This window comes from Pangasianodon hypophthalmus, chromosome 3 (genome assembly GCF_027358585.1).
Source record: "Pangasianodon hypophthalmus isolate fPanHyp1 chromosome 3, fPanHyp1.pri, whole genome shotgun sequence".
Classification (NCBI taxonomy): Eukaryota; Metazoa; Chordata; class Actinopteri; order Siluriformes; family Pangasiidae; genus Pangasianodon; species Pangasianodon hypophthalmus.
In genome coordinates this window covers 6402517-6412500 of record NC_069712.1, presented here as the reverse complement: position 1 = coordinate 6412500, position 9984 = coordinate 6402517, and the positions used below count along the sequence as shown (strand labels likewise).

General features: G+C 37.9%; 1 protein-coding gene across 9 annotated transcripts in view; it reads right to left on the bottom strand.

Moving 5' to 3' along the window:
* inpp4b (inositol polyphosphate-4-phosphatase type II B) overlaps positions 1 to 9984 on the bottom strand; it is a 332497-nt gene that overhangs the window by 124651 nt on the left and 197862 nt on the right. Inside the window, exon 1 of one of the 9 annotated variants that reach the window (XM_034302415.2) lies at positions 3018 to 3248. The exons of the other annotated variants lie outside the window; for them this stretch is intronic. The gene's annotated coding sequence lies outside the window, so the exon portion shown is untranslated. Of the gene's footprint in view, positions 1 to 3017; positions 3249 to 9984 lie in introns of those variants that run through there. 9 annotated transcript variants of the gene reach the window in all.

The window sequence follows — 9984 nt, the reverse complement described above, 5'->3', positions numbered from 1 at the left end:
GCCTGTAGCTCCAGATTCCTGTACTTGGCTGACAGGAGTAGAACCTGGTGTGATCATCTGCTGTTGTAGCCCCAAGATTTGACATATTTGGCCTTCTGAGATGCTTTTCTGCTCAGCACGGTTATAAAGAGTTGTTATTTGAGTTACTGTAGCCTTCCTGACAGCTCAAGCCAGTCTGGCCATTCTTCTCAGACCTCCTTCATCAGCAAGGCATTTCCACCCATGGAGCTGTTGCTCACTAGATGCTTTTGACGCCATTCTGTTTAAACTCTAGAGACTGGTGTGTGTGTGTGAAAAGACCAAATCCCAACAACCATGCCACGGTGAAGGATCACTCCCCCCCCCCCGGGATCTGATGTTTGATGTGAACATTAGCTCTAGCTCTTGACCTGTATCTGCATGATTTTATGCATTGTACCGTATGATTGGCTGATCGGATAAGTGCATGTATTGAATGTACATGTGTCAATCATCATGTGGTTGATGAGTGTCTATTCACTACGTATGCTCACTACATAGATTAAAACAATGAGTGCTTCAGGTAAAAATGTTTTAGAAGTAGTATTATGGCCTTTATTATGCTATGATGCAGTGTGTGTGATTGTATATATATATATATATATATATATACAGACAGTATTTTTAATTTGTGCTTAGTTAAAACACAGCCCTGACTATTCACTCTGTCACACTCCAGAGGTCAGGAACACAACGGTCTGAGACACTCCACGGTGAGAATGGATGGGGAATCTGCTTTTTGCTACAGCCCTGAATGAGGAAGCCCAAGAGAAAGGCAGCACGAGACATTTTCGCTTGCAGACAAACGACTGGAAGAAAAAGGGAGAAAGAGGTAGAAAAAAAACGAAGGAAGACAAACGAGGCCTTCCACGTGTGCACGAGGATTGATTGTGATTGTCTGGCTACACACATTCACTTTCTCATTTACTCTCTCTTACTTTTATTCTCTTCTTTCCTACACGGGTCAGACAGAGGTTTGATCTATGCCCTCTTCTACACCACATGACACTGCAGCTGTCTGTGATGGTTCTGAGAAGCTGCCGTGCGCTCTCTCTCTTTCTCTCTCTCTCTCACACACACATACATACACACACACACTCAGAGGCAATCTCAACCATAAAAGACACTTAAGACTCATGCTGAAGCACAAACATATTAAGTAGAGCTATTGCACGTAAAATCAATATTACGCTGAATTCCAATTGACTTCCTGTTCACTATATATGTGCACTACATAGGGTATAAAATAGCAGTGTTTTGTGGAATATATGTAGTGCACTATATGCTCAACAGAACACAGAAAAAGTTGAGAAAGTTATGCGTATTCAGCGATGGGTTAAGCACCTGTTTAAGTTCATTTCCTGGACGTGCATTTCACATTGTGCAAATGACCTGCATGAATTTCACCCCTCTGAGGTTGCATCTGAGACGTTTTTTTTTTTTTTTTTTTTTTTTTAAAACAATGTTTAGATCAATAGCTTTAAACACAAGCACTTGACTTTAAGCCTGAAAAAAAAAATCAGGGGTCATAAAAAAAAAATAAAAATGCAAACTGAAGAAGCAGATCACATTCTTGTGTTCTCATGTATTGCTCCATGAATAGTCTCAGTTGTATTTATCACATTAATTACTGAAAATATGGCTCACCCTCATTATTCAGCAGCTAAAATATAAAGTAGCATTTGATCCAGCACAGCATATTGCATTGATAGTTAATATAGCATATATAGTTAATAAATGCTACATATTATTACTATTTAGCATTTAATTAATGTTATGCATTGATAGTTAATTGTGTATATCACTTAATGAAGCCAGAAAATACTAAATAAAAGGTCATGAAATCCTAATGTGTGTGGGATATAATCCATTTTATCACACTTTTAATTTGCTGTTTTTATGTCTCAAATTAATAAATTAATGCCAATGTTTTGGCTAATTTCATGCGCTCAACAACAATAAAAATGTGCCCATGGTTTGAAGGATAAGCTGACCAAGCACTCATCTGATAGCTTTATAGCTCACTGTACTATAATTCATAACTTTATTCAGAAAAAAAATTGCTCTGAGGTCTCCAGATAAAATGCTGTCTCCTTCAAAGTCCATTCTTGGATCCTCCACGAGAAAAAGAAAAAAAAACATTTTGTGGATTTTAAAGAATTTAAAGGGACAGTACTCTTAATTAATAGTGAAATATTTATGTAATTATTTTTAGGTGTCAAATGGCATTCCTTAATTTCTTAGAGTATGTACAAAGTCCAAAATAAATTACAGCACGTCATAATGTTACAATTTTACATCAAGCAGTATTTAATACTGCTTCTATCATGCAAGAAAATGGACTTATATTCAGAATAGCATGTAACTGAGACACACTTCTGTTTTATTCAAACTTCACTCCCCTTGTAACTTCTGAATAGATGTTAAGTCTATAGTTACATCTGAAGTCTGAATACGAGTCTGTTATTAAATCCTCACTGTGCACATATTACTCTGAATATGACACTAATTTAAACATAAAGACACACTGTGAAGTGTTGAAGGTACTATAGTGAGTTAGAAACCTGCAGTTCACCTGGGTTTCCTTTTATTTTTACAATAAAACTAGTAAATATCATCACATTTTCAGATATTACACCAACAGAACTACTAATATGTTGGTCCTGATGAAGTGTTAGTACTCACACGCAAACACCCCAGGGAACACATATATACTCAACTTCTGCATCAACCACAGACACACACAGACATGTATAAAAACTGCTGAAATACAGTCCACTTAAGATACACACTCATGCACACACACAGTCATGAAAGCAAGCGCACAATCATAAACACATCTGAAAAATATGAAAGTAAGAGCACAAGGGCAAGTGCTGCTTGCAAACATAAACACAGGAAACACACAGATAGAAACTTGGTCTCTCTCTCTCTCTCGCTCTCTCTCTTTCACACACACACACACACACACACACACAAAGACGGAAAAGAACACTTACAGGTCTGCAGCAGTGTCCAGTGTTAGACGAGGTGTCTAGGTGAGGAAGCGGAGAATCAGAGAGTCATGCCGTTAGATCTCTCCATCCTCTCCCCACACACACACACACACACACACACACGGTGTGAACTCAGCTACGGTACATGTTACTGCCTGCATGACCGCGCACCAGAGATCACACACACAGAGCGCAGACACACATGCACACACTCACGCAGACTGCACTGACACTGAGGGAACCACTGCAGACCCAAGAGAGACCAGAGAGAAGGAGAGAGAGAGAGAGAGAGAGAGAGAGAGAGAGAGAGAAGAAGGGGGGGGCAAGAAATTACAGGGAGAGAGAGATGGATAGAAAAAGAAAGAGTGAAAACACAAGGAAGGAAGAAAGAAAGAGAGAGAGAGAGAGTGTGTGTGTGTGTGTGTGTGTGTGTGTGTGTGTGCGTGTGTGTGTGCGTGCGTGCGTGTGTGTGTTACAGCTTTTCCACTGTATAGTGGTATGACCTGTGCTGAATTTGGCTCACCTAGACCACTGACTGGTCCGAAACATCACAAGTCATTACAAAATCCAGACAAACATTTTCCAAACAAACAAACAAACAAACAAACAAACAAAAACCCTATCTGGCTAAAACAGACACTAAAATCTTTTTTAAGGATTATATGTATGAATGTAGTGAGTCCCATTTTGCCAGCTTCAAGAGGAAAAAAAATCACAATTTTATTAGATGTATTATATTTATTAATATACTATACTTATTATATTTCATCATACTTATCTGGATAATGTTGTTCATTATTTATGCATTTATTTGTCAGGGTGTCCATGAGAATGTTTTTCCTGTTGCTGATATTTAGCTCGATTTTCAGCTATTTCTTATCCATGCAAAATCCATGTTAGGCTGAATGCCAACTGACTTCCTGTTCACTACATATGTGCACTACATAGGGTAAAACACAGAATGTCTGAGGTGCACTATATGCTCAATAGAACACGATGTGGAATTTTTATTGCAACATTATACTACAACGTCTATATTTCATACCCTGAACTCACTGATATTATGCTACAAACGCTCGATTGTCAGTAATATTAAAGTATTGGCACCCTTGGCTTCGTTCGCATTGCACGCCACCATTTTAAAGCTCAACAGGAGCCCTATGAAGGAGATAAACAACAGCACTACACAAAACATGTCTGTTTTTGTGTTTGTATGTCAAACCTGATGCACAATATTTTCCTCCTGAGATCATCTCCTACTTTTATTCTTTAATTAATTCCTAACTAGCCGTGGTTTTATATGAAATTGCACTATTTATAGTGGCAGTTTTTGACTGCTGTAAAGTTTTCTCCACCGCTTCACTGCAACATTTTTAGCTTTAATCAAAGGTTAATAACACTTTTGCGTTACAGTAACTGTGAAACACATTGAAATGAAGTGATCAGAAGCCGAACAGAGCTGTGTGGTACCTGTGTCTGCAAGTGAATCTGACAGAACTAGTCACATGACCATGCGGTATATAGAATAGACCACCAAACGATTTTCACGCACTGCATACTATTATGAGGAGCAGCATGCAGTCTGGCGTATGCAGTACGCGGTATACGAGAACAGTGTTTTAAACACAGCCTGGGTGTTTGCTGTGTCTCTCTGCAGTAAGAGGATTTCAGCTTTCTGAAGTATAGTTTCACCAGGCGAGTATAAAAAGTCCTGCTGCACATTCAACACATTAACAAACAGCCATGCACACACACACACACACACACACGCAGCACATCAGTCATGGTCTTGTCAGTAGATGGTCTAGTGCCAGAATTATGCAGCCTTAATTATAGCTCTATCCACACACTTACAGCCATGCACACACACAAACACACACAGACACACACACATGCACGCATGTTTTTCTTACTACCCTTGTGAAGACCTCCCATTGTTAATGCATTTAATTAATCTAAATCTAACCTTAACCTCAAATCTATCTATCTGTTAGCTATTACTACCCTTGTGGGTATATGAAAATACAACCTCCACCCCCCCTCCCACACACACACACACACCACACACACACAACACACACAGAGAGAGAGAGACACACACAGCTCTGAGCCAGACTCACAAGACTACCCTCATTACCCTACAAAACTAGTTTAGAATCGCATACACAATTATAAACACATACGCACAATGGACAGGACACAGTGCCAGCAAAAGGGGCGTGTCCTCTACGGTGTCGATCTCAGTGAAAGAGGAGTGACCTGCCATTTCTCAGGTCTACCTTCTAGCTAGCTACCTTTTTAAATTTTTTCTTATTTTTATTTATTTATTTATTCATTTATTATTATACAGTGTGCTCAAATTTACACACTGGAATCTGCTCTCTATACTAAACTCCAATTAACACACTCTCTACCCCGGCTTGACTTTGCAACTGAAGTTTACACACAGTTCTCAGTGTGTAAGCGCAAAAACAATTGTGAGAACACTTTCAACTCACACTTTAATCACGTGTTAACATGCAAAGTGCCAATGACAGCTTTGAATGCTCTGCAGTATTTCACCACTGCTTACCCAGTTATTACTCACTGACACACATTACTCACAATTAATAACTTTTTACACAGTTGTACGATGGACTAGGTTGGAGGAAGGGAAGAGTGCGGAGTACAAGCCTCATTCCCAAGCACATAAACAGTCTCTCATAAATTTTATTCTGTTTTTTTTCCCCTCAGCTTCTTACGTGCATTTCAGAAAAACAGTGATGCCTTGAGACATTTCTCAAAACTATACACATTACACATTATAAACATTGCCAGCAAAATGAAACGCTGATTCCAAAGCTATAAACACACTCCTCAAAATGATATCGCAATCCTATCATATAAATTTCTACAATATACTGTCTTTCTGTCTGCTGGCTGTCATAGTGTGTGTGCTAAAGTCATTGTTGTGTACATCAACACAAGAGAATGGCATAGGGATGTACTGAATGATTTGCAGAGGTGCCAAAATTGTTAAAGAAAAAAAAAACAAACAAAAAGCAAAATTGCACCCAAAACCCTTAGCATTTATCAGTGTCCAAGATGACTATTTTTTCCAGATGTGCACCAAGCAAAGTAAGAAAACAGGGAAGCGAAACTCCACCCAAGAGTGCGGTTTGTGAATTCAGAGGTCAAAGTACATCTAGATGCCACTACCAGAATCAAACGCCATTTTCGTGCCCTGCGTCCTTTCCCTTTCAGTGAACTGGCTTTTCTAATGGGCGAGTATCAGCTACTTTCCAGGCCTTTTCTGTTGCAGCTCTGAGATTGTGGAACAGCCTACCATTTTTCATAAAAGTATCCCCCAACATAGACATTTTTAAATCCAATCTAAAAACATATTTATTATCCCAGGTATCTGAAGGTCTGTAAGATCTACAGTATCAGTTTTTCTTCAGTTTTCATCCTGTCTTTTATCTGTGTTTTTTTCTTTTAATGTTTGTATTTCTCCTTTGATTTACTGCTTTTGGTTTAATTCTTTTTATTAAATTTTTTTTTCTAATTTTATTTATGTTTTATTTCATTGCTCAGATTTAGCCGGGATGATGTACAGCACTTTGGCCGATACTCGTTGTCTTCTAAATGTGCTTTGACTTGAGAATTATTTGTGTTTGAATGCTGATTTATCTGAAGCAGCAGAGAAAAGTAGTTTTCAAGTGACTCCCATATCGCTGTAGCAAAGGGTTAAAAATCATAAATGCTACGCCTAAACCATAGATGTTGGCACCTCTGATGTGTTTCTTTACTTTCATAATTAGTGTCTAGTGCAAATGGTGAAAAAAGAGAGATCACATTTCCATGCGAATGAAATGATTAATTAGTGTAGCCTGAATTTTATTAGTTTTTTCTCCCTCTACATCTATAATGTACATCTATATAGTGTAAATCTAGTTTATTGTATAAAGCTATATGATAAAAATGTCTGCCATATTGATGTGAATATTTCATTTTGAGGAAAGTAAGAGCTTGTGGTTTCAGGGCCGCGTTTCATTTTACTCACCTTATATGACGATTTATAACATATCTGTGTACTACTGAGAAATGTGTCAGGTCCTTTGAGAGTAGAGACACTGATTTCTGAAATGTGCAGCAGGAACTTAGTGGGAAAAGAAACTCAGATCTCTAATAGAAAAGGTCACATAAGTGTTTGGTACAGAAAACAACAGATCATGAAAGAGAGCCTAAAGCATGAGGTAAGGGAAGAAATATAAGAAGAGAAAAAAAACAACATATTTCTAACAAAATATGTGCAATAAGTGGTAATTATAGGTAATATAATTCCTCATTGGATAAGGGTGAGAGAAGTGAAATAGAGAGAGAAACCCAGACTGAGACACCTCATTGTAAGAGGAATGATCACAGAGAACAAGTAAAGGGTGTTACAATGTAAAACTTGTTGGACATCTGAGTCTTCCAGGTGCACTAGTGTAGTCAGAAACAGAAACTGAAGTCCCTGAGAGGCCCCGAATGCCCTAATACGCCCAGAAATCCAATACCATGCATTAGCGAAGGGGAAGGTATGGGTGCAGGTTTTTATTCTGAGCAGAAACACACCCAGTTCCACTTGTTTAAATCATTGAAGTGTAGTTTCTGCTTGGTTGCAACAAAAAACCTGCACAGATCACACCACAGATCACATTCTCAGAAGACACACGATGTCCAAGATGCAAATATGTCATGTGCATTTATATGATCGCCGTGAAACCAATAGCAGGTGATGTTGGATTTAGCATGGCTCTGCACTGCAAGGGAGGTGTTAGACAATGAGCTAGAGAAGTAACAACTAATGTAGAACACCTAAACCCACAGTGTCTCATATTGTATGCATGTGTGATCCTTTTCTCTGAGCAGTGAGTTAAATGTGTCACCGGGTGTGTGTGACGTCAAATTCTAGGCTGAGCAGAAAGCAGCGAGTGAGCTGGAAAGCTGCAATATTATTTGTATTGCAAAAGTTTAACGTTATTGTCTGTGCGTTGTGTACAGTAATGGCACAAACTCAACTCTTTGAGCTGTGGACAGCCGAGTTACATATTCATTAATTCATTGCCGTTCCTCCCTGCAAATTGTTTTGGTGCACTGATTGCTTTCTTAACCCCTTCGTAAACCTCTGGGATTTCAATCCCGTCCAAATCAGTCATATCATTAATACCCACTACTGGAAAGATTATGCTGCATTTGACCTTCTATAAAATGACCAGCAGAAATAATCCCAGGTAATATACTGTATATCTCATCTGAATTTAAAACACAGAATGAAAAATGTAGAAAACAATCAATATAACGTTTAAAAGAACATGTCAGAGAAGTGACACATCCAGAGATTTAAAGGTAAAGTATTGAGTTTATAGCACAGGATTCGACTACACACATTATGGTCATGTGATCTAACAATAAAGCACAACTTGTACAGCCACAAGCTCTACAACAAGCGCTTATACTAAAGGTGAAAACCATCAGTTTGGATTCAAGTGAGGTTTGTGTAGTATGGATCAAATTTTTATGCAGAGATCGTATGCAAATCCATCATAATCACTACAGATGTCCTCCATCAACGTTACTTATGCTATGAAAGACATACAGTATGTTCAGACATATTTTTCCATCCAAATAACACTTTGATTTGCTACTTGGAAAAAGATTTAAAAAAATTTTTTTTTTACACTGATAGGCAAGTGAGATCTGTGTATTTCAGTTTTTCAGGGTTTGCGTCATTTCTCAGTGTGTCCCTAAGATGTGGTAGTTTGCAAAGATGACAGCGTCAAGAATTTGACAATAGTGGTGTATAGATCTGAATCACAGTGTATCACAACGTTTTGTATGGAAATGTCATCACATTGAATCTTTAGGTGCTTTACGTGCTTTCACGCATTGGATCAAAGACCGAGGTGCATATCTTCCTGGAAGCAGAGATACACACTTCTAATAGAAATCTTTCACAATGTGAAAATGGCACATGAATACAAATAGAAGTATCTCAGGTTTCTTCTTAATTATCAGCTTGTCTCTGTCTTTGGCTGAGTGCCTTATCTCTGGCCGAGTGTGTAACACATGCTACACGCTACAGGAGGCCAATTAACGTTTCATAAAAGACAATGGCAGGAGAATTTATATGTTTGCTTCATAATTAAACTGAATATGTTGCTGTAAGCTATTGCGAAAGGAAACTGTTTAAAAGGCAAAGAATTCAGAACTCCAAACAGCATAGAAAATAGCACTCTCACATGAAATTGTAATGAGTGTAAGTGGGAGAAAAAGAAGTGTGCTTTATCTGATCTAACTGCAGCATGGGGAGAATATGCAGAAGCAAAGCAACACAGGCATTTAGTCAGTTTGTATGTGGTCTGTGGGACTCAACCATGACAATACTTCTAAGAAAAAAACCAAAACAGTTCAAAAAGTGTCAGCAGTCTCGAAACAGATAAGCACACATACATTGCTACTGAAAAATGGGTGAACACTTAACATTTAAAGTAGCGCTGCTTAAACTGTAGGCAATGCACTAAAATTAAAAATTAGAAAGGAAGGAATAGGTATAAGTGATGTGATAAATATTGGATATGTAATTGGAAAATATTAAGATCACAATCACTATAATTAGGCATGTACAGCACACAATATATATTTGTCTTATAATTGATTCATCACCGTCTACAAGCCTTTTATCTATATCCTTTACTGATTTATCATCCGAGTGCGTCTGCGTTAATAAAGCACTCATTTAGATTCCCATTAGGATCTATACAATACAATACAATACGAATACAATTCAATACTTGAATACAAAGGTTTAAGTCTTTATTTAAACACTTGTTCAAAAAAAATCCTTAATGAACTGCCATTCTGAACTGGTGTGTCTTTTGATTTGTCTACATTGATTAAATTGTCATAGAACACTAACTGCTATATAAAAACAAACTTTTGACTGGCA